Source organism: Triturus cristatus, chromosome 8, assembly GCF_964204655.1.
Source record: "Triturus cristatus chromosome 8, aTriCri1.1, whole genome shotgun sequence".
Lineage (NCBI taxonomy): Eukaryota > Metazoa > Chordata > Amphibia > Caudata > Salamandridae > Triturus > Triturus cristatus.
The window spans coordinates 737,986,742-738,009,837 of NC_140591.1; the positions used below are offsets into that span (position 1 = coordinate 737,986,742).

General features: G+C 41.7%; 16 non-coding genes across 16 annotated transcripts; all 16 read right to left on the reverse strand.

Moving 5' to 3' along the window:
- Positions 1 to 1,518: 1,518 nt before the first annotated feature.
- TRNAV-CAC (transfer RNA valine (anticodon CAC)) lies at positions 1,519 to 1,591 on the reverse strand. Its single transcript has one exon. It is a non-coding gene; the product is annotated as a tRNA-Val (tRNA).
- A 272-nt stretch (positions 1,592 to 1,863) lies between these two features.
- TRNAP-UGG (transfer RNA proline (anticodon UGG)) lies at positions 1,864 to 1,935 on the reverse strand. Its single transcript has one exon. It is a non-coding gene; the product is annotated as a tRNA-Pro (tRNA).
- A 1,970-nt stretch (positions 1,936 to 3,905) lies between these two features.
- On the reverse strand, positions 3,906 to 3,978 carry TRNAV-CAC (transfer RNA valine (anticodon CAC)). The gene has a single exon. It is a non-coding gene; the product is annotated as a tRNA-Val (tRNA).
- A 272-nt stretch (positions 3,979 to 4,250) lies between these two features.
- On the reverse strand, positions 4,251 to 4,322 carry TRNAP-UGG (transfer RNA proline (anticodon UGG)). The gene has a single exon. It is a non-coding gene; the product is annotated as a tRNA-Pro (tRNA).
- Positions 4,323 to 6,292: 1,970 nt separating this feature from the next.
- Positions 6,293 to 6,365, reverse strand: TRNAV-CAC (transfer RNA valine (anticodon CAC)). Its single transcript has one exon. It is a non-coding gene; the product is annotated as a tRNA-Val (tRNA).
- A 272-nt stretch (positions 6,366 to 6,637) lies between these two features.
- Positions 6,638 to 6,709, reverse strand: TRNAP-UGG (transfer RNA proline (anticodon UGG)). Its single transcript has one exon. It is a non-coding gene; the product is annotated as a tRNA-Pro (tRNA).
- Positions 6,710 to 8,679: 1,970 nt separating this feature from the next.
- On the reverse strand, positions 8,680 to 8,752 carry TRNAV-CAC (transfer RNA valine (anticodon CAC)). The gene has a single exon. It is a non-coding gene; the product is annotated as a tRNA-Val (tRNA).
- A 272-nt stretch (positions 8,753 to 9,024) lies between these two features.
- On the reverse strand, positions 9,025 to 9,096 carry TRNAP-UGG (transfer RNA proline (anticodon UGG)). The gene has a single exon. It is a non-coding gene; the product is annotated as a tRNA-Pro (tRNA).
- Positions 9,097 to 11,066: 1,970 nt separating this feature from the next.
- On the reverse strand, positions 11,067 to 11,139 carry TRNAV-CAC (transfer RNA valine (anticodon CAC)). The gene has a single exon. It is a non-coding gene; the product is annotated as a tRNA-Val (tRNA).
- Positions 11,140 to 11,411: 272 nt separating this feature from the next.
- TRNAP-UGG (transfer RNA proline (anticodon UGG)) lies at positions 11,412 to 11,483 on the reverse strand. The gene has a single exon. It is a non-coding gene; the product is annotated as a tRNA-Pro (tRNA).
- Positions 11,484 to 13,453: 1,970 nt separating this feature from the next.
- Positions 13,454 to 13,526, reverse strand: TRNAV-CAC (transfer RNA valine (anticodon CAC)). The gene has a single exon. It is a non-coding gene; the product is annotated as a tRNA-Val (tRNA).
- Positions 13,527 to 13,798: 272 nt separating this feature from the next.
- TRNAP-UGG (transfer RNA proline (anticodon UGG)) lies at positions 13,799 to 13,870 on the reverse strand. Its single transcript has one exon. It is a non-coding gene; the product is annotated as a tRNA-Pro (tRNA).
- Positions 13,871 to 18,582: 4,712 nt separating this feature from the next.
- TRNAP-UGG (transfer RNA proline (anticodon UGG)) lies at positions 18,583 to 18,654 on the reverse strand. The gene has a single exon. It is a non-coding gene; the product is annotated as a tRNA-Pro (tRNA).
- A 1,970-nt stretch (positions 18,655 to 20,624) lies between these two features.
- On the reverse strand, positions 20,625 to 20,697 carry TRNAV-CAC (transfer RNA valine (anticodon CAC)). Its single transcript has one exon. It is a non-coding gene; the product is annotated as a tRNA-Val (tRNA).
- Positions 20,698 to 20,969: 272 nt separating this feature from the next.
- Positions 20,970 to 21,041, reverse strand: TRNAP-UGG (transfer RNA proline (anticodon UGG)). The gene has a single exon. It is a non-coding gene; the product is annotated as a tRNA-Pro (tRNA).
- A 1,970-nt stretch (positions 21,042 to 23,011) lies between these two features.
- TRNAV-CAC (transfer RNA valine (anticodon CAC)) lies at positions 23,012 to 23,084 on the reverse strand. The gene has a single exon. It is a non-coding gene; the product is annotated as a tRNA-Val (tRNA).
- Positions 23,085 to 23,096: the final 12 nt, after the last annotated feature.

The following is a 23,096-nucleotide window of genomic DNA, read 5'->3' on the forward strand; positions in this document are numbered from 1 at the left end:
ACTGAGCTGCTAGCAGCAAGCTAACCAATACCTTTCTGAAATGAGAATGACATGTGCTTATCTGCTCAATCAGTGCTCAATCAGGCGAGATTTAGAAAAGGTGGAAAGGGTCCAAGTGGATGCCCCTTCCTTTTTAGGGTGGGTCCTGCTGACTATCATAGGATTGCTTGTAAAAGTGGTCAGGGTCAGAGGAAAAGCTGCCAACACTTCTTAGCGTTCTCTATAGATGCAGCCATTTTCTGTGACTGTAATTTCGGCCTTTTCCCAGAAGTCTCTATTCTGCCTATGCAAATTAACAAAAGCAGTGCTTATTCCTCACTTGCTCAAAGGTCCTTCCTGTCCAGAAAGCTCTGATTAAGCATGCTTATTTTCTTTTTCTGGGATATTTTAAATTGTTTCGCTGTCCAGTCTGTGGCAGTAGAAAGCTGCTTATGATGCCAGGTTTTGATGAATCCCCAAGGTACAAGTACAGAGGAATATATCAGTCTCTAGGATATGGAACTTTTAGCTAACACATCACAATATGTGATGCTTGCCAAGAAAACACTACATTCTGGAGCGCTGATGATCAGAACATTCTGCTCCTGAAGGATAGAAAAGACAGCTTGATTGAAATAAAGTCTGTTTATATTGACGCTCTCTCTCTCCCTATATATACATACATGCGTACACACACACACACAGGTATGTCATGCATTTCTTCAGATTTGTTTCAACCATTTACCATTTATTGGAGAATCCCTACTTTTCAAGTGACTGCAAATGAAGTCATCTCTGGCACTTTTTGTGCAAAGTAAGAGACGCACATGACACCTTTTTATAAAAGTCATCGGTTTCTTTGTTACTGTGTACTTTCAAAGCATGGGGCTTTCACACGTCAGGTAAACCTGATTACCACTACACAACAAAAGCAGATGCAGCTTTCTTATCTATGTCGTGATAGAACAGTTGTGAATTGAGTAGAAGAAGGGCCCTGATGTGATACTTATTACATGCAGCCTGTAAGATAGTCAAACATGCAGGCTAGGAAGGAAGATGCAAATATCAATGTATTAGAAAAACACCTAAAGGCGAGTGATATGCTTTCATTCATGCATGGCTAGGAAAAATCGCCATACTGTTGCAAACATTCTTACACCACCAACTGGAAATAAATGATTCTGACATTAAACGTAAAGGTGACAATGCATTTGTATCATCACCTTGAGAAGGATCATCTTGGAATTGAGCCGAGGGCCTCTGCACTCAAAGCCAGAAACACTCCACTAAAATAAGATTCCTGTTGGTGCCAACAATTCTCCATGTTAATGCTTGTTCTAGGTGAGCAGTGAACCGATTGCAGGGCTCTTTTGAAAGCAAGGTCTGAGAACCAACAGATACATCCACACGCCGATTACTTTAGTGTTTTGAGAGAATTCCCTTTCTTGGAACGAGATTGCATGAAATAATCTTCAGGGCTTGGACAATTCCATGGCAAAACGGCACCTATCAACATTGTAGCCAACACAATATAACAACTGTTTCTGCCCGGTTTCGAACCGGGGACCTTTCGCGTGTGAGGCGAACGTGATAACCACTACACTACAGAAACAGATACCTACAGTTGATTTTTCTGTAATGAAACTGCTCCGAACTGGCTATTCCATGGGCCTCTGGCTTTAGATTTCTTTCATGCAACCTGCCCGACATCCCTAGCTGAACGCTCGTACATGCCATGCAAGACCAGATGTTTGGTATTAGCTCAGACTGGGCAGGGCTGAAGCATGAGACTCTAGCAAAGAATTATCCACTACTGCAAAGAAAAAATTGATGTTGGTTTTGAAACGCAAACTTCAAAACAACTTGAAAAGAGTACCAAGAAAAGGGCTCGTCCGGGATTTGAACCCGGGACCTCTCGCACCCAAAGCGAGAATCATACCCCTAGACCAACGAGCCCTCAAAATCCTCTTACCTCTCAAAAGCTAATACCGGCTCTAAGCCCGCAATGAAGATCATGCTGGTATCTTTATGATGCTTGGTCTGTGAATACGCATGAAAGTCAGTCTCAACTTACCCTTTCTCAAACGATAGCACTATCATTTACAAGTGTCTCCTTTTATTCCGTCCCAGCTTTGGACACGTCTTACAGGAAGTCAGCCCTTATTTATATATTTCTTCAGTGGCTGAAGCTTAATGAGAAAGAGTAACAAGTTGTTCATAACAACATAAGAAACACATTGTGCATTTTCTCTTAAATACTCCTTCACTTTGTGCCAAAAGAAATACCAAGGTGAATACCTAGGCCACAGATTCAAGCTAAAGATCTTCCTTCTGAATGCAAGGCGCAATAAAAACTGCATATCGCTGGACTAAAGCATTCCTTGCATAGCCTCTAACATCATAACATAACTGAGCTGCTAGCAGCAAGCTAACCAATACCTTTCTGAAATGAGAATGACATGTGCTTATCTGCTCAATCAGTGCTCAATCAGGCGAGATTTAGAAAAGGTGGAAAGGGTCCAAGTGGATGCCCCTTCCTTTTTAGGGTGGGTCCTGCTGACTATCATAGGATTGCTTGTAAAAGTGGTCAGGGTCAGAGGAAAAGCTGCCAACACTTCTTAGCGTTCTCTATAGATGCAGCCATTTTCTGTGACTGTAATTTCGGCCTTTTCCCAGAAGTCTCTATTCTGCCTATGCAAATTAACAAAAGCAGTGCTTATTCCTCACTTGCTCAAAGGTCCTTCCTGTCCAGAAAGCTCTGATTAAGCATGCTTATTTTCTTTTTCTGGGATATTTTAAATTGTTTCGCTGTCCAGTCTGTGGCAGTAGAAAGCTGCTTATGATGCCAGGTTTTGATGAATCCCCAAGGTACAAGTACAGAGGAATATATCAGTCTCTAGGATATGGAACTTTTAGCTAACACATCACAATATGTGATGCTTGCCAAGAAAACACTACATTCTGGAGCGCTGATGATCAGAACATTCTGCTCCTGAAGGATAGAAAAGACAGCTTGATTGAAATAAAGTCTGTTTATATTGACGCTCTCTCTCTCCCTATATATACATACATGCGTACACACACACACACAGGTATGTCATGCATTTCTTCAGATTTGTTTCAACCATTTACCATTTATTGGAGAATCCCTACTTTTCAAGTGACTGCAAATGAAGTCATCTCTGGCACTTTTTGTGCAAAGTAAGAGACGCACATGACACCTTTTTATAAAAGTCATCGGTTTCTTTGTTACTGTGTACTTTCAAAGCATGGGGCTTTCACACGTCAGGTAAACCTGATTACCACTACACAACAAAAGCAGATGCAGCTTTCTTATCTATGTCGTGATAGAACAGTTGTGAATTGAGTAGAAGAAGGGCCCTGATGTGATACTTATTACATGCAGCCTGTAAGATAGTCAAACATGCAGGCTAGGAAGGAAGATGCAAATATCAATGTATTAGAAAAACACCTAAAGGCGAGTGATATGCTTTCATTCATGCATGGCTAGGAAAAATCGCCATACTGTTGCAAACATTCTTACACCACCAACTGGAAATAAATGATTCTGACATTAAACGTAAAGGTGACAATGCATTTGTATCATCACCTTGAGAAGGATCATCTTGGAATTGAGCCGAGGGCCTCTGCACTCAAAGCCAGAAACACTCCACTAAAATAAGATTCCTGTTGGTGCCAACAATTCTCCATGTTAATGCTTGTTCTAGGTGAGCAGTGAACCGATTGCAGGGCTCTTTTGAAAGCAAGGTCTGAGAACCAACAGATACATCCACACGCCGATTACTTTAGTGTTTTGAGAGAATTCCCTTTCTTGGAACGAGATTGCATGAAATAATCTTCAGGGCTTGGACAATTCCATGGCAAAACGGCACCTATCAACATTGTAGCCAACACAATATAACAACTGTTTCTGCCCGGTTTCGAACCGGGGACCTTTCGCGTGTGAGGCGAACGTGATAACCACTACACTACAGAAACAGATACCTACAGTTGATTTTTCTGTAATGAAACTGCTCCGAACTGGCTATTCCATGGGCCTCTGGCTTTAGATTTCTTTCATGCAACCTGCCCGACATCCCTAGCTGAACGCTCGTACATGCCATGCAAGACCAGATGTTTGGTATTAGCTCAGACTGGGCAGGGCTGAAGCATGAGACTCTAGCAAAGAATTATCCACTACTGCAAAGAAAAAATTGATGTTGGTTTTGAAACGCAAACTTCAAAACAACTTGAAAAGAGTACCAAGAAAAGGGCTCGTCCGGGATTTGAACCCGGGACCTCTCGCACCCAAAGCGAGAATCATACCCCTAGACCAACGAGCCCTCAAAATCCTCTTACCTCTCAAAAGCTAATACCGGCTCTAAGCCCGCAATGAAGATCATGCTGGTATCTTTATGATGCTTGGTCTGTGAAAACGCATGAAAGTCAGTCTCAACTTACCCTTTCTCAAACGATAGCACTATCATTTACAAGTGTCTCCTTTTATTCCGTCCCAGCTTTGGACACGTCTTACAGGAAGTCAGCCCTTATTTATATATTTCTGCAGTGGCTGAAGCTTAATGAGAAAGAGTAACAAGTTGTTCATAACAACATAAGAAACACATTGTGCATTTTCTCTCAAATACTCCTTCACTTTGTGCCAAAAGAAATACCAAGGTGAATACCTAGGCCACAGATTCAAGCTAAAGATCTTCCTGGTGAAGGCAAGGCGCAATAAAAACTGCATATCGCTGGACTAAAGCATTCCTTGCATAGCCTCTAACATCATAACATAACTGAGCTGCTAGCAGCAAGCTAACCAATACCTTTCTGAAATGAGAATGACATGTGCTTATCTGCTCAATCAGTGCTCAATCAGGCGAGATTTAGAAAAGGTGGAAAGGGTCCAAGTGGATGCCCCTTCCTTTTTAGGGTGGGTCCTGCTGACTATCATAGGATTGCTTGTAAAAGTGGTCAGGGTCAGAGGAAAAGCTGCCAACACTTCTTAGCGTTCTCTATAGATGCAGCCATTTTCTGTGACTGTAATTTCGTTCTTTTCCCAGAAGTCTCTATTCTGCCTATGCAAATTAACAAAAGCAGTGCTTATTCCTCACTTGCTCAAAGGTCCTTCCTGTCCAGAAAGCTCTGATTAAGCATGCTTATTTTCTTTTTCTGGGATATTTTAAATTGTTTCGCTGTCCAGTCTGTGGCAGTAGAAAGCTGCTTATGATGCCAGGTTTTGATGAATCCCCAAGGTACAAGTACAGAGGAATATATCAGTCTCTAGGATATGGAACTTTTAGCTAACACATCACAATATGTGATGCTTGCCAAGAAAACACTACATTCTGGAGCGCTGATGATCAGAACATTCTGCTCCTGAAGGATAGAAAAGACAGCTTGATTGAAATAAAGTCTGTTTATATTGACGCTCTCTCTCTCCCTATATATACATACATGCGTACACACACACACACAGGTATGTCATGCATTTCTTCAGATTTGTTTCAACCATTTACCATTTATTGGAGAATCCCTACTTTTCAAGTGACTGCAAATGAAGTCATCTCTGGCACTTTTTGTGCAAAGTAAGAGACGCACATGACACCTTTTTATAAAAGTCATCGGTTTCTTTGTTACTGTGTACTTTCAAAGCATGGGGCTTTCACACGTCAGGTAAACCTGATTACCACTACACAACAAAAGCAGATGCAGCTTTCTTATCTATGTCGTGATAGAACAGTTGTGAATTGAGTAGAAGAAGGGCCCTGATGTGATACTTATTACATGCAGCCTGTAAGATAGTCAAACATGCAGGCTAGGAAGGAAGATGCAAATATCAATGTATTAGAAAAACACCTAAAGGCGAGTGATATGCTTTCATTCATGCATGGCTAGGAAAAATCGCCATACTGTTGCAAACATTCTTACACCACCAACTGGAAATAAATGATTCTGACATTAAACGTAAAGGTGACAATGCATTTGTATCATCACCTTGAGAAGGATCATCTTGGAATTGAGCCGAGGGCCTCTGCACTCAAAGCCAGAAACACTCCACTAAAATAAGATTCCTGTTGGTGCCAACAATTCTCCATGTTAATGCTTGTTCTAGGTGAGCAGTGAACCGATTGCAGGGCTCTTTTGAAAGCAAGGTCTGAGAACCAACAGATACATCCACACGCCGATTACTTTAGTGTTTTGAGAGAATTCCCTTTCTTGGAACGAGATTGCATGAAATAATCTTCAGGGCTTGGACAATTCCATGGCAAAACGGCACCTATCAACATTGTAGCCAACACAATATAACAACTGTTTCTGCCCGGTTTCGAACCGGGGACCTTTCGCGTGTGAGGCGAACGTGATAACCACTACACTACAGAAACAGATACCTACAGTTGATTTTTCTGTAATGAAACTGCTCCGAACTGGCTATTCCATGGGCCTCTGGCTTTAGATTTCTTTCATGCAACCTGCCCGACATCCCTAGCTGAACGCTCGTACATGCCATGCAAGACCAGATGTTTGGTATTAGCTCAGACTGGGCAGGGCTGAAGCATGAGACTCTAGCAAAGAATTATCCACTACTGCAAAGAAAAAATTGATGTTGGTTTTGAAACGCAAACTTCAAAACAACTTGAAAAGAGTACCAAGAAAAGGGCTCGTCCGGGATTTGAACCCGGGACCTCTCGCACCCAAAGCGAGAATCATACCCCTAGACCAACGAGCCCTCAAAATCCTCTTACCTCTCAAAAGCTAATACCGGCTCTAAGCCCGCAATGAAGATCATGCTGGTATCTTTATGATGCTTGGTCTGTGAAAACGCATGAAAGTCAGTCTCAACTTACCCTTTCTCAAACGATAGCACTATCATTTACAAGTGTCTCCTTTTATTCCGTCCCAGCTTTGGACACGTCTTACAGGAAGTCAGCCCTTATTTATATATTTCTGCAGTGGCTGAAGCTTAATGAGAAAGAGTAACAAGTTGTTCATAACAACATAAGAAACACATTGTGCATTTTCTCTCAAATACTCCTTCACTTTGTGCCAAAAGAAATACCAAGGTGAATACCTAGGCCACAGATTCAAGCTAAAGATCTTCCTGGTGAAGGCAAGGCGCAATAAAAACTGCATATCGCTGGACTAAAGCATTCCTTGCATAGCCTCTAACATCATAACATAACTGAGCTGCTAGCAGCAAGCTAACCAATACCTTTCTGAAATGAGAATGACATGTGCTTATCTGCTCAATCAGTGCTCAATCAGGCGAGATTTAGAAAAGGTGGAAAGGGTCCAAGTGGATGCCCCTTCCTTTTTAGGGTGGGTCCTGCTGACTATCATAGGATTGCTTGTAAAAGTGGTCAGGGTCAGAGGAAAAGCTGCCAACACTTCTTAGCGTTCTCTATAGATGCAGCCATTTTCTGTGACTGTAATTTCGGCCTTTTCCCAGAAGTCTCTATTCTGCCTATGCAAATTAACAAAAGCAGTGCTTATTCCTCACTTGCTCAAAGGTCCTTCCTGTCCAGAAAGCTCTGATTAAGCATGCTTATTTTCTTTTTCTGGGATATTTTAAATTGTTTCGCTGTCCAGTCTGTGGCAGTAGAAAGCTGCTTATGATGCCAGGTTTTGATGAATCCCCAAGGTACAAGTACAGAGGAATATATCAGTCTCTAGGATATGGAACTTTTAGCTAACACATCACAATATGTGATGCTTGCCAAGAAAACACTACATTCTGGAGCGCTGATGATCAGAACATTCTGCTCCTGAAGGATAGAAAAGACAGCTTGATTGAAATAAAGTCTGTTTATATTGACGCTCTCTCTCTCCCTATATATACATACATGCGTACACACACACACACAGGTATGTCATGCATTTCTTCAGATTTGTTTCAACCATTTACCATTTATTGGAGAATCCCTACTTTTCAAGTGACTGCAAATGAAGTCATCTCTGGCACTTTTTGTGCAAAGTAAGAGACGCACATGACACCTTTTTATAAAAGTCATCGGTTTCTTTGTTACTGTGTACTTTCAAAGCATGGGGCTTTCACACGTCAGGTAAACCTGATTACCACTACACAACAAAAGCAGATGCAGCTTTCTTATCTATGTCGTGATAGAACAGTTGTGAATTGAGTAGAAGAAGGGCCCTGATGTGATACTTATTACATGCAGCCTGTAAGATAGTCAAACATGCAGGCTAGGAAGGAAGATGCAAATATCAATGTATTAGAAAAACACCTAAAGGCGAGTGATATGCTTTCATTCATGCATGGCTAGGAAAAATCGCCATACTGTTGCAAACATTCTTACACCACCAACTGGAAATAAATGATTCTGACATTAAACGTAAAGGTGACAATGCATTTGTATCATCACCTTGAGAAGGATCATCTTGGAATTGAGCCGAGGGCCTCTGCACTCAAAGCCAGAAACACTCCACTAAAATAAGATTCCTGTTGGTGCCAACAATTCTCCATGTTAATGCTTGTTCTAGGTGAGCAGTGAACCGATTGCAGGGCTCTTTTGAAAGCAAGGTCTGAGAACCAACAGATACATCCACACGCCGATTACTTTAGTGTTTTGAGAGAATTCCCTTTCTTGGAACGAGATTGCATGAAATAATCTTCAGGGCTTGGACAATTCCATGGCAAAACGGCACCTATCAACATTGTAGCCAACACAATATAACAACTGTTTCTGCCCGGTTTCGAACCGGGGACCTTTCGCGTGTGAGGCGAACGTGATAACCACTACACTACAGAAACAGATACCTACAGTTGATTTTTCTGTAATGAAACTGCTCCGAACTGGCTATTCCATGGGCCTCTGGCTTTAGATTTCTTTCATGCAACCTGCCCGACATCCCTAGCTGAACGCTCGTACATGCCATGCAAGACCAGATGTTTGGTATTAGCTCAGACTGGGCAGGGCTGAAGCATGAGACTCTAGCAAAGAATTATCCACTACTGCAAAGAAAAAATTGATGTTGGTTTTGAAACGCAAACTTCAAAACAACTTGAAAAGAGTACCAAGAAAAGGGCTCGTCCGGGATTTGAACCCGGGACCTCTCGCACCCAAAGCGAGAATCATACCCCTAGACCAACGAGCCCTCAAAATCCTCTTACCTCTCAAAAGCTAATACCGGCTCTAAGCCCGCAATGAAGATCATGCTGGTATCTTTATGATGCTTGGTCTGTGAAAACGCATGAAAGTCAGTCTCAACTTACCCTTTCTCAAACGATAGCACTATCATTTACAAGTGTCTCCTTTTATTCCGTCCCAGCTTTGGACACGTCTTACAGGAAGTCAGCCCTTATTTATATATTTCTGCAGTGGCTGAAGCTTAATGAGAAAGAGTAACAAGTTGTTCATAACAACATAAGAAACACATTGTGCATTTTCTCTCAAATACTCCTTCACTTTGTGCCAAAAGAAATACCAAGGTGAATACCTAGGCCACAGATTCAAGCTAAAGATCTTCCTGGTGAAGGCAAGGCGCAATAAAAACTGCATATCGCTGGACTAAAGCATTCCTTGCATAGCCTCTAACATCATAACATAACTGAGCTGCTAGCAGCAAGCTAACCAATACCTTTCTGAAATGAGAATGACATGTGCTTATCTGCTCAATCAGTGCTCAATCAGGCGAGATTTAGAAAAGGTGGAAAGGGTCCAAGTGGATGCCCCTTCCTTTTTAGGGTGGGTCCTGCTGACTATCATAGGATTGCTTGTAAAAGTGGTCAGGGTCAGAGGAAAAGCTGCCAACACTTCTTAGCGTTCTCTATAGATGCAGCCATTTTCTGTGACTGTAATTTCGGCCTTTTCCCAGAAGTCTCTATTCTGCCTATGCAAATTAACAAAAGCAGTGCTTATTCCTCACTTGCTCAAAGGTCCTTCCTGTCCAGAAAGCTCTGATTAAGCATGCTTATTTTCTTTTTCTGGGATATTTTAAATTGTTTCGCTGTCCAGTCTGTGGCAGTAGAAAGCTGCTTATGATGCCAGGTTTTGATGAATCCCCAAGGTACAAGTACAGAGGAATATATCAGTCTCTAGGATATGGAACTTTTAGCTAACACATCACAATATGTGATGCTTGCCAAGAAAACACTACATTCTGGAGCGCTGATGATCAGAACATTCTGCTCCTGAAGGATAGAAAAGACAGCTTGATTGAAATAAAGTCTGTTTATATTGACGCTCTCTCTCTCCCTATATATACATACATGCGTACACACACACACACAGGTATGTCATGCATTTCTTCAGATTTGTTTCAACCATTTACCATTTATTGGAGAATCCCTACTTTTCAAGTGACTGCAAATGAAGTCATCTCTGGCACTTTTTGTGCAAAGTAAGAGACGCACATGACACCTTTTTATAAAAGTCATCGGTTTCTTTGTTACTGTGTACTTTCAAAGCATGGGGCTTTCACACGTCAGGTAAACCTGATTACCACTACACAACAAAAGCAGATGCAGCTTTCTTATCTATGTCGTGATAGAACAGTTGTGAATTGAGTAGAAGAAGGGCCCTGATGTGATACTTATTACATGCAGCCTGTAAGATAGTCAAACATGCAGGCTAGGAAGGAAGATGCAAATATCAATGTATTAGAAAAACACCTAAAGGCGAGTGATATGCTTTCATTCATGCATGGCTAGGAAAAATCGCCATACTGTTGCAAACATTCTTACACCACCAACTGGAAATAAATGATTCTGACATTAAACGTAAAGGTGACAATGCATTTGTATCATCACCTTGAGAAGGATCATCTTGGAATTGAGCCGAGGGCCTCTGCACTCAAAGCCAGAAACACTCCACTAAAATAAGATTCCTGTTGGTGCCAACAATTCTCCATGTTAATGCTTGTTCTAGGTGAGCAGTGAACCGATTGCAGGGCTCTTTTGAAAGCAAGGTCTGAGAACCAACAGATACATCCACACGCCGATTACTTTAGTGTTTTGAGAGAATTCCCTTTCTTGGAACGAGATTGCATGAAATAATCTTCAGGGCTTGGACAATTCCATGGCAAAACGGCACCTATCAACATTGTAGCCAACACAATATAACAACTGTTTCTGCCCGGTTTCGAACCGGGGACCTTTCGCGTGTGAGGCGAACGTGATAACCACTACACTACAGAAACAGATACCTACAGTTGATTTTTCTGTAATGAAACTGCTCCGAACTGGCTATTCCATGGGCCTCTGGCTTTAGATTTCTTTCATGCAACCTGCCCGACATCCCTAGCTGAACGCTCGTACATGCCATGCAAGACCAGATGTTTGGTATTAGCTCAGACTGGGCAGGGCTGAAGCATGAGACTCTAGCAAAGAATTATCCACTACTGCAAAGAAAAAATTGATGTTGGTTTTGAAACGCAAACTTCAAAACAACTTGAAAAGAGTACCAAGAAAAGGGCTCGTCCGGGATTTGAACCCGGGACCTCTCGCACCCAAAGCGAGAATCATACCCCTAGACCAACGAGCCCTCAAAATCCTCTTACCTCTCAAAAGCTAATACCGGCTCTAAGCCCGCAATGAAGATCATGCTGGTATCTTTATGATGCTTGGTCTGTGAAAACGCATGAAAGTCAGTCTCAACTTACCCTTTCTCAAACGATAGCACTATCATTTACAAGTGTCTCCTTTTATTCCGTCCCAGCTTTGGACACGTCTTACAGGAAGTCAGCCCTTATTTATATATTTCTGCAGTGGCTGAAGCTTAATGAGAAAGAGTAACAAGTTGTTCATAACAACATAAGAAACACATTGTGCATTTTCTCTCAAATACTCCTTCACTTTGTGCCAAAAGAAATACCAAGGTGAATACCTAGGCCACAGATTCAAGCTAAAGATCTTCCTGGTGAAGGCAAGGCGCAATAAAAACTGCATATCGCTGGACTAAAGCATTCCTTGCATAGCCTCTAACATCATAACATAACTGAGCTGCTAGCAGCAAGCTAACCAATACCTTTCTGAAATGAGAATGACATGTGCTTATCTGCTCAATCAGTGCTCAATCAGGCGAGATTTAGAAAAGGTGGAAAGGGTCCAAGTGGATGCCCCTTCCTTTTTAGGGTGGGTCCTGCTGACTATCATAGGATTGCTTGTAAAAGTGGTCAGGGTCAGAGGAAAAGCTGCCAACACTTCTTAGCGTTCTCTATAGATGCAGCCATTTTCTGTGACTGTAATTTCGGCCTTTTCCCAGAAGTCTCTATTCTGCCTATGCAAATTAACAAAAGCAGTGCTTATTCCTCACTTGCTCAAAGGTCCTTCCTGTCCAGAAAGCTCTGATTAAGCATGCTTATTTTCTTTTTCTGGGATATTTTAAATTGTTTCGCTGTCCAGTCTGTGGCAGTAGAAAGCTGCTTATGATGCCAGGTTTTGATGAATCCCCAAGGTACAAGTACAGAGGAATATATCAGTCTCTAGGATATGGAACTTTTAGCTAACACATCACAATATGTGATGCTTGCCAAGAAAACACTACATTCTGGAGCGCTGATGATCAGAACATTCTGCTCCTGAAGGATAGAAAAGACAGCTTGATTGAAATAAAGTCTGTTTATATTGACGCTCTCTCTCTCCCTATATATACATACATGCGTACACACACACACACAGGTATGTCATGCATTTCTTCAGATTTGTTTCAACCATTTACCATTTATTGGAGAATCCCTACTTTTCAAGTGACTGCAAATGAAGTCATCTCTGGCACTTTTTGTGCAAAGTAAGAGACGCACATGACACCTTTTTATAAAAGTCATCGGTTTCTTTGTTACTGTGTACTTTCAAAGCATGGGGCTTTCACACGTCAGGTAAACCTGATTACCACTACACAACAAAAGCAGATGCAGCTTTCTTATCTATGTCGTGATAGAACAGTTGTGAATTGAGTAGAAGAAGGGCCCTGATGTGTTACTTATTACATGCAGCCTGTAAGATAGTCAAACATGCAGGCTAGGAAGGAAGATGCAAATATCAATGTATTAGAAAAACACCTAAAGGCGAGTGATATGCTTTCATTCATGCATGGCTAGGAAAAATCGCCATACTGTTGCAAACATTCTTACACCACCAACTGGAAATAAATGATTCTGACATTAAACGTAAAGGTGACAATGCATTTGTATCATCACCTTGAGAAGGATCATCTTGGAATTGAGCCGAGGGCCTCTGCACTCAAAGCCAGAAACACTCCACTAAAATAAGATTCCTGTTGGTGCCAACAATTCTCCATGTTAATGCTTGTTCTAGGTGAGCAGTGAACCGATTGCAGGGCTCTTTTGAAAGCAAGGTCTGAGAACCAACAGATACATCCACACGCCGATTACTTTAGTGTTTTGAGAGAATTCCCTTTCTTGGAACGAGATTGCATGAAATAATCTTCAGGGCTTGGACAATTCCATGGCAAAACGGCACCTATCAACATTGTAGCCAACACAATATAACAACTGTTTCTGCCCGGTTTCGAACCGGGGACCTTTCGCGTGTGAGGCGAACGTGATAACCACTACACTACAGAAACAGATACCTACAGTTGATTTTTCTGTAATGAAACTGCTCCGAACTGGCTATTCCATGGGCCTCTGGCTTTAGATTTCTTTCATGCAACCTGCCCGACATCCCTAGCTGAACGCTCGTACATGCCATGCAAGACCAGATGTTTGGTATTAGCTCAGACTGGGCAGGGCTGAAGCATGAGACTCTAGCAAAGAATTATCCACTACTGCAAAGAAAAAATTGATGTTGGTTTTGAAACGCAAACTTCAAAACAACTTGAAAAGAGTACCAAGAAAAGGGCTCGTCCGGGATTTGAACCCGGGACCTCTCGCACCCAAAGCGAGAATCATACCCCTAGACCAACGAGCCCTCAAAATCCTCTTACCTCTCAAAAGCTAATACCAGCTCTAAGCCCGCAATGAAGATCATGCTGGTATCTTTATGATGCTTGGTCTGTGAATACGCATGAAAGTCAGTCTCAACTTACCCTTTCTCAAACGATAGCACTATCATTTACAAGTGTCTCCTTTTATTCCGTCCCAGCTTTGGACACGTCTTACAGGAAGTCAGCCCTTATTTATATATTTCTTCAGTGGCTGAAGCTTAATGAGAAAGAGTAACAAGTTGTTCATAACAACATAAGAAACACATTGTGCATTTTCTCTTAAATACTCCTTCACTTTGTGCCAAAAGAAATACCAAGGTGAATACCTAGGCCACAGATTCAAGCTAAAGATCTTCCTTCTGAATGCAAGGCGCAATAAAAACTGCATATCGCTGGACTAAAGCATTCCTTGCATAGCCTCTAACATCATAACATAACTGAGCTGCTAGCAGCAAGCTAACCAATACCTTTCTGAAATGAGAATGACATGTGCTTATCTGCTCAATCAGTGCTCAATCAGGCTCGATCAGGCGAGATTTAGAAAAGGTGGAAAGGGTCCAAGTGGATGCCCCTTCCTTTTTAGGGTGGGTCCTGCTGACTATCATAGGATTGCTTGTAAAAGTGGCCAGGGTCAGAGGAAAAGCTGCCAACACTTCTTAGCGTTCTCTATAGATGCAGCCATTTTCTGTGACTGTAATTTCGGCCTTTTCCCAGAAGTCTCTATTCTGCCTATGCAAATTAACAAAAGCAGTGCTTATTCCTCACTTGCTCAAATGTCCTTCCTGTCCAGAAAGCTCTGATTAAGCATGCTTATTTTCTTTTTCTGGGATATTTTAAATTGTTTCGCTGTCCAGTCTGTGGCAGTAGAAAGCTGCTTATGATGCCAGGTTTTGATGAATCCCCAAGGTACAAGTACAGAGGAATATATCAGTCTCTAGGATATGGAACTTTTAGCTAACACATCACAATATGTGATGCTTGCCAAGAAAACACTACATTCTGGAGCGCTGATGATCAGAACATTCTGCTCCTGAAGGATAGAAAAGACAGCTTGATTGAAATAAAGTCTGTTTATATTGACGCTCTCTCTCTCCCTATATATACATACATGCATACACACACACACACAGGTATGTCATGCATTTCTTCAGATTTGTTTCAACCATTTACCATTTATTGGAGAATCCCTACTTTTCAAGTGACTGCAAATGAAGTCATCTCTGGCACTTTTTGTGCAAAGTAAGAGACACACATGACACCTTATTATAAAAGTCATCGGTTTCTTTGTTACTGTGTACTTTCAAAGCATGGGGCTTTCACACGTCAGGTAAACCTGATTACCACTACACAACAAAAGCAGATGCAGCTTTCTTATCTATGTCGTGATAGAACAGTTGTGAATTGAGTAGAAGAAGGGCCCTGATGTGATACTTATTACATGCAGCCTGTAAGATAGTCAAACATGCAGGCTAGGAAGGAAGATGCAAATATCAATGTATTAGAAAAACACCTAAAGGCGAGTGATATGCTTTCATTCATGCATGGCTAGGAAAAATCGCCATACTGTTGCAAACATTCTTACACCACCAACTGGAAATAAATGATTCTGACATTAAACGTAAAGGTGACAATGCATTTGTATCATCACCTTGAGAAGGATCATCTTGGAATTGAGCCGAGGGCCTCTGCACTCAAAGCCAGAAACACTCCACTAAAATAAGATTCCTGTTGGTGCCAACAATTCTCCATGTTAATGCTTGTTCTAGGTGAGCAGTGAACCGATTGCAGGGCTCTTTTGAAAGCAAGGTCTGAGAACCAACAGATACATCCACACGCCGATTACTTTAGTGTTTTGAGAGAATTCCCTTTCTTGGAACGAGATTGCATGAAATAATCTTCAGGGCTTGGACAATTCCATGGCAAAACGGCACCTATCAACATTGTAGCCAACACAATATAACAACTGTTTCTGCCCGGTTTCGAACCGGGGACCTTTCGCGTGTGAGGCGAACTTGATAACCACTACACTACAGAAACAGATACCTACAGTTGATTTTTCTGTAATGAAACTGCTCCGAACTGGCTATTCCATGGGCCTCTGGCTTTAGATTTCTTTCATGCAACCTGCCTGACATCCCTAGCTGAACGCTCGTACATGCCATGCAAGACCAGATGTTTGGTATTAGCTCAGACTGGGCAGGGCTGAAGCATGAGACTCTAGCAAAGAATTATCCACTACTGCAAAGAAAAAATTGATGTTGGTTTTGAAACGCAAACTTCAAAACAACTTGAAAAGAGTACCAAGAAAAGGGCTCGTCCGGGATTTGAACCCGGGACCTCACGCACCCAAAGCGAGAATCATACCCCTAGACCAACGAGCCCTCAAAATCCTCTTACCTCTCAAAAGCTAATACCGGCTCTAAGCCCGCAATGAAGATCATGCTGGTATCTTTATGATGCTTGGTCTGTGAAAACGCATGAAAGTCAGTCTCAACTTACCCTTTCTCAAACGATAGCACTATCATTTACAAGTGTCTCCTTTTATTCCGTCCCAGCTTTGGACACGTCTTACAGGAAGTCAGCCCTTATTTATATATTTCTGCAGTGGCTGAAGCTTAATGAGAAAGAGTAACAAGTTGTTCATAACAACATAAGAAACACATTGTGCATTTTCTCTCAAATACTCCTTCACTTTGTGCCAAAAGAAATACCAAGGTGAATACCTAGGCCACAGATTCAAGCTAAAGATCTTCCTGCTGAATGCAAGGCGCAATAAAAACTGCATATCGCTGGACTAAAGCATTCCTTGCATAGCCTCTAACATCATAACATAACTGAGCTGCTAGCAGCAAGCTAACCAATACCTTTCTGAAATGAGAATGACATGTGCTTATCTGCTCAATCAGTGCTCAATCAGGCGAGATTTAGAAAAGGTGGAAAGGGTCCAAGTGGATGCCCCTTCCTTTTTAGGGTGGGTCCTGCTGACTATCATAGGATTGCTTGTAAAAGTGGTCAGGGTCAGAGGAAAAGCTGCCAACACTTCTTAGCGTTCTCTATAGATGCAGCCATTTTCTGTGACTGTAATTTCGGCCTTTTCCCAGAAGTCTCTATTCTGCCTATGCAAATTAACAAAAGCAGTGCTTATTCCTCACTTGCTCAAATGTCCTTCCTGTCCAGAAAGCTCTGATTAAGCATGCTTATTTTCTTTTTCTGGGATATTTTAAATTGTTTCGCTGTCCAGTCTGTGGCAGTAGAAAGCTGCTTATGATGCCAGGTTTTGATGAATCCCCAAGGTACAAGTACAGAGGAATATATCAGTCTCTAGGATATGGAACTTTTAGCTAACACATCACAATATGTGATGCTTGCCAAGAAAACACTACATTCTGGAGCGCTGATGATCAGAACATTCTGCTCCTGAAGGATAGAAAAGACAGCTTGATTGAAATAAAGTCTGTTTATATTGACGCTCTCTCTCTCCCTATATATACATACATGCGTACACACACACACACAGGTATGTCATGCATTTCTTCAGATTTGTTTAAACCATTTACCATTTATTGGAGAATCCCTACTTTTCAAGTGACTGCAAATGAAGCCATCTCTGGCACTTTTTGTGCAAAGTAAGAGACACACATGACACCTTTTTATAAAAGTCATCGGTTTCTTTGTTACTGTGTACTTTCAAAGCATGGGGCTTTCACACGTCAGGTAAACCTGATTACCACTACACAACAAAAGCAGATGCAGCTTTCTTATCTATGTCGTGATAGAACAGTTGTGAATTGAGTAGAAGAAGGGCCCTGATGTGATACTTATTACATGCAGCCTGTAAGATAGTCAAACATGCAGGCTAGGAAGGAAGATGCAAATATCAATGTATTAGAAAAACACCTAAAGGCGAGTGATATGCTTTCATTCATGCATGGCTAGGAAAAATCGCCATACTGTTGCAAACATTCTTACACCACCAACTGGAAATAAATGATTCTGACATTAAACGTAAAGGTGACAATGCATTTGTATCATCACCTTGAGAAGGATCATCTTGGAATTGAGCCGAGGGCCTCTGCACTCAAAGCCAGAAACACTCCACTAAAATAAGATTCCTGTTGGTGCCAACAATTCTCCATGTTAATGCTTGTTCTAGGTGAGCAGTGAACCGATTGCAGGGCTCTTTTGAAAGCAAGGTCTGAGAACCAACAGATACATCCACACGCCGATTACTTTAGTGTTTTGAGAGAATTCCCTTTCTTGGAACGAGATTGCATGAAATAATCTTCAGGGCTTGGACAATTCCATGGCAAAACGGCACCTATCAACATTGTAGCCAACACAATATAACAACTGTTTCTGCCCGGTTTCGAACCGGGGACCTTTCGCGTGTGAGGCGAACTTGATAACCACTACACTACAGAAACAGATACCTACAGTTGATTTTTCTGTAATGAAACTGCTCCGAACTGGCTATTCCATGGGCCTCTGGCTTTAGATTTCTTTCATGCAACCTGCCCGACATCCCTAGCTGAACGCTCGTACATGCCATGCAAGACCAGATGTTTGGTATTAGCTCAGACTGGGCAGGGCTGAAGCATGAGACTCTAGCAAAGAATTATCCACTACTGCAAAGAAAAAATTGATGTTGGTTTTGAAACGCAAACTTCAAAACAACTTGAAAAGAGTACCAAGAAAAGGGCTCGTCCGGGATTTGAACCCGGGACCTCTCGCACCCAAAGCGAGAATCATACCCCTAGACCAACGAGCCCTCAAAATCCTCTTACCTCTCAAAAGCTAATACCGGCTCTAAGCCCGCAATGAAGATCATGCTGGTATCTTTATGATGCTTGGTCTGTGAATACGCATGAAAGTCAGTCTCAACTTACCCTTTCTCAAACGATAGCACTATCATTTACAAGTGTCTCCTTTTATTCCGTCCCAGCTTTGGACACGTCTTACAGGAAGTCAGCCCTTATTTATATATTTCTGCAGTGGCTGAAGCTTAATGAGAAAGAGTAACAAGTTGTTCATAACAACATAAGAAACACATTGTGCATTTTCTCTCAAATACTCCTTCACTTTGTGCCAAAAGAAATACCAAGGTGAATACCTAGGCCACAGATTCAAGCTAAAGATCTTCCTGGTGAAGGCAAGGCGCAATAAAAACTGCATATCGCTGGACTAAAGCATTCCTTGCATAGCCTCTAACATCATAACATAACTGAGCTGCTAGCAGCAAGCTAACCAATACCTTTCTGAAATGAGAATGACATGTGCTTATCTGCTCAATCAGTGCTCAATCAGGCGAGATTTAGAAAAGGTGGAAAGGGTCCAAGTGGATGCCCCTTCCTTTTTAGGGTGGGTCCTGCTGACTATCATAGGATTGCTTGTAAAAGTGGTCAGGGTCAGAGGAAAAGCTGCCAACACTTCTTAGCGTTCTCTATAGATGCAGCCATTTTCTGTGACTGTAATTTCGGCCTTTTCCCAGAAGTCTCTATTCTGCCTATGCAAATTAACAAAAGCAGTGCTTATTCCTCACTTGCTCAAAGGTCCTTCCTGTCCAGAAAGCTCTGATTAAGCATGCTTATTTTCTTTTTCTGGGATATTTTAAATTGTTTCGCTGTCCAGTCTGTGGCAGTAGAAAGCTGCTTATGATGCCAGGTTTTGATGAATCCCCAAGGTACAAGTACAGAGGAATATATCAGTCTCTAGGATATGGAACTTTTAGCTAACACATCACAATATGTGATGCTTGCCAAGAAAACACTACATTCTGGAGCGCTGATGATCAGAACATTCTGCTCCTGAAGGATAGAAAAGACAGCTTGATTGAAATAAAGTCTGTTTATATTGACGCTCTCTCTCTCCCTATATATACATACATGCGTACACACACACACACAGGTATGTCATGCATTTCTTCAGATTTGTTTCAACCATTTACCATTTATTGGAGAATCCCTACTTTTCAAGTGACTGCAAATGAAGTCATCTCTGGCACTTTTTGTGCAAAGTAAGAGACGCACATGACACCTTTTTATAAAAGTCATCGGTTTCTTTGTTACTGTGTACTTTCAAAGCATGGGGCTTTCACACGTCAGGTAAACCTGATTACCACTACACAACAAAAGCAGATGCAGCTTTCTTATCTATGTCGTGATAGAACAGTTGTGAATTGAGTAGAAGAAGGGCCCTGATGTGATACTTATTACATGCAGCCTGTAAGATAGTCAAACATGCAGGCTAGGAAGGAAGATGCAAATATCAATGTATTAGAAAAACACCTAAAGGCGAGTGATATGCTTTCATTCATGCATGGCTAGGAAAAATCGCCATACTGTTGCAAACATTCTTACACCACCAACTGGAAATAAATGATTCTGACATTAAACGTAAAGGTGACAATGCATTTGTATCATCACCTTGAGAAGGATCATCTTGGAATTGAGCCGAGGGCCTCTGCACTCAAAGCCAGAAACACTCCACTAAAATAAGATTCCTGTTGGTGCCAACAATTCTCCATGTTAATGCTTGTTCTAGGTGAGCAGTGAACCGATTGCAGGGCTCTTTTGAAAGCAAGGTCTGAGAACCAACAGATACATCCACACGCCGATTACTTTAGTGTTTTGAGAGAATTCCCTTTCTTGGAACGAGATTGCATGAAATAATCTTCAGGGCTTGGACAATTCCATGGCAAAACGGCACCTATCAACATTGTAGCCAACACAATATAACAACTGTTTCTGCCCGGTTTCGAACCGGGGACCTTTCGCGTGTGAGGCGAACGTGATAACCACTACACTACAGAAACAGATACCTACAGTTGATTTTTCTGTAATGAAACTGCTCCGAACTGGCTATTCCATGGGCCTCTGGCTTTAGATTTCTTTCATGCAACCTGCCCGACATCCCTAGCTGAACGCTCGTACATGCCATGCAAGACCAGATGTTTGGTATTAGCTCAGACTGGGCAGGGCTGAAGCATGAGACTCTAGCAAAGAATTATCCACTACTGCAAAGAAAAAATTGATGTTGGTTTTGAAACGCAAACTTCAAAACAACTTGAAAAGAGTACCAAGAAAAGGGCTCGTCCGGGATTTGAACCCGGGACCTCTCGCACCCAAAGCGAGAATCATACCCCTAGACCAACGAGCCCTCAAAATCCTCTTACCTCTCAAAAGCTAATACCGGCTCTAAGCCCGCAATGAAGATCATGCTGGTATCTTTATGATGCTTGGTCTGTGAAAACGCATGAAAGTCAGTCTCAACTTACCCTTTCTCAAACGATAGCACTATCATTTACAAGTGTCTCCTTTTATTCCGTCCCAGCTTTGGACACGTCTTACAGGAAGTCAGCCCTTATTTATATATTTCTGCAGTGGCTGAAGCTTAATGAGAAAGAGTAACAAGTTGTTCATAACAACATAAGAAACACATTGTGCATTTTCTCTCAAATACTCCTTCACTTTGTGCCAAAAGAAATACCAAGGTGAATACCTAGGCCACAGATTCAAGCTAAAGATCTTCCTGGTGAAGGCAAGGCGCAATAAAAACTGCATATCGCTGGACTAAAGCATTCCTTGCATAGCCTCTAACATCATAACATAACTGAGCTGCTAGCAGCAAGCTAACCAATACCTTTCTGAAATGAGAATGACATGTGCTTATCTGCTCAATCAGTGCTCAATCAGGCGAGATTTAGAAAAGGTGGAAAGGGTCCAAGTGGATGCCCCTTCCTTTTTAGGGTGGGTCCTGCTGACTATCATAGGATTGCTTGTAAAAGTGGTCAGGGTCAGAGGAAAAGCTGCCAACACTTCTTAGCGTTCTCTATAGATGCAGCCATTTTCTGTGACTGTAATTTCGGCCTTTTCCCAGAAGTCTCTATTCTGCCTATGCAAATTAACAAAAGCAGTGCTTATTCCTCACTTGCTCAAAGGTCCTTCCTGTCCAGAAAGCTCTGATTAAGCATGCTTATTTTCTTTTTCTGGGATATTTTAAATTGTTTCGCTGTCCAGTCTGTGGCAGTAGAAAGCTGCTTATGATGCCAGGTTTTGATGAATCCCCAAGGTACAAGTACAGAGGAATATATCAGTCTCTAGGATATGGAACTTTTAGCTAACACATCACAATATGTGATGCTTGCCAAGAAAACACTACATTCTGGAGCGCTGATGATCAGAACATTCTGCTCCTGAAGGATAGAAAAGACAGCTTGATTGAAATAAAGTCTGTTTATATTGACGCTCTCTCTCTCCCTATATATACATACATGCGTACACACACACACACAGGTATGTCATGCATTTCTTCAGATTTGTTTCAACCATTTACCATTTATTGGAGAATCCCTACTTTTCAAGTGACTGCAAATGAAGTCATCTCTGGCACTTTTTGTGCAAAGTAAGAGACGCACATGACACCTTTTTATAAAAGTCATCGGTTTCTTTGTTACTGTGTACTTTCAAAGCATGGGGCTTTCACACGTCAGGTAAACCTGATTACCACTACACAACAAAAGCAGATGCAGCTTTCTTATCTATGTCGTGATAGAACAGTTGTGAATTGAGTAGAAGAAGGGCCCTGATGTGATACTTATTACATGCAGCCTGTAAGATAGTCAAACATGCAGGCTAGGAAGGAAGATGCAAATATCAATGTATTAGAAAAACACCTAAAGGCGAGTGATATGCTTTCATTCATGCATGGCTAGGAAAAATCGCCATACTGTTGCAAACATTCTTACACCACCAACTGGAAATAAATGATTCTGACATTAAACGTAAAGGTGACAATGCATTTGTATCATCACCTTGAGAAGGATCATCTTGGAATTGAGCCGAGGGCCTCTGCACTCAAAGCCAGAAACACTCCACTAAAATAAGATTCCTGTTGGTGCCAACAATTCTCCATGTTAATGCTTGTTCTAGGTGAGCAGTGAACCGATTGCAGGGCTCTTTTGAAAGCAAGGTCTGAGAACCAACAGATACATCCACACGCCGATTACTTTAGTGTTTTGAGAGAATTCCCTTTCTTGGAATGAGATTGCATGAAATAATCTTCAGGGCTTGGACAATTCCATGGCAAAACGGCACCTATCAACATTGTAGCCAACACAATATAACAACTGTTTCTGCCCGGTTTCGAACCGGGGACCTTTCGCGTGTGAGGCGAACGTGATAACCACTACACTACAGAAACAGATACCTACAG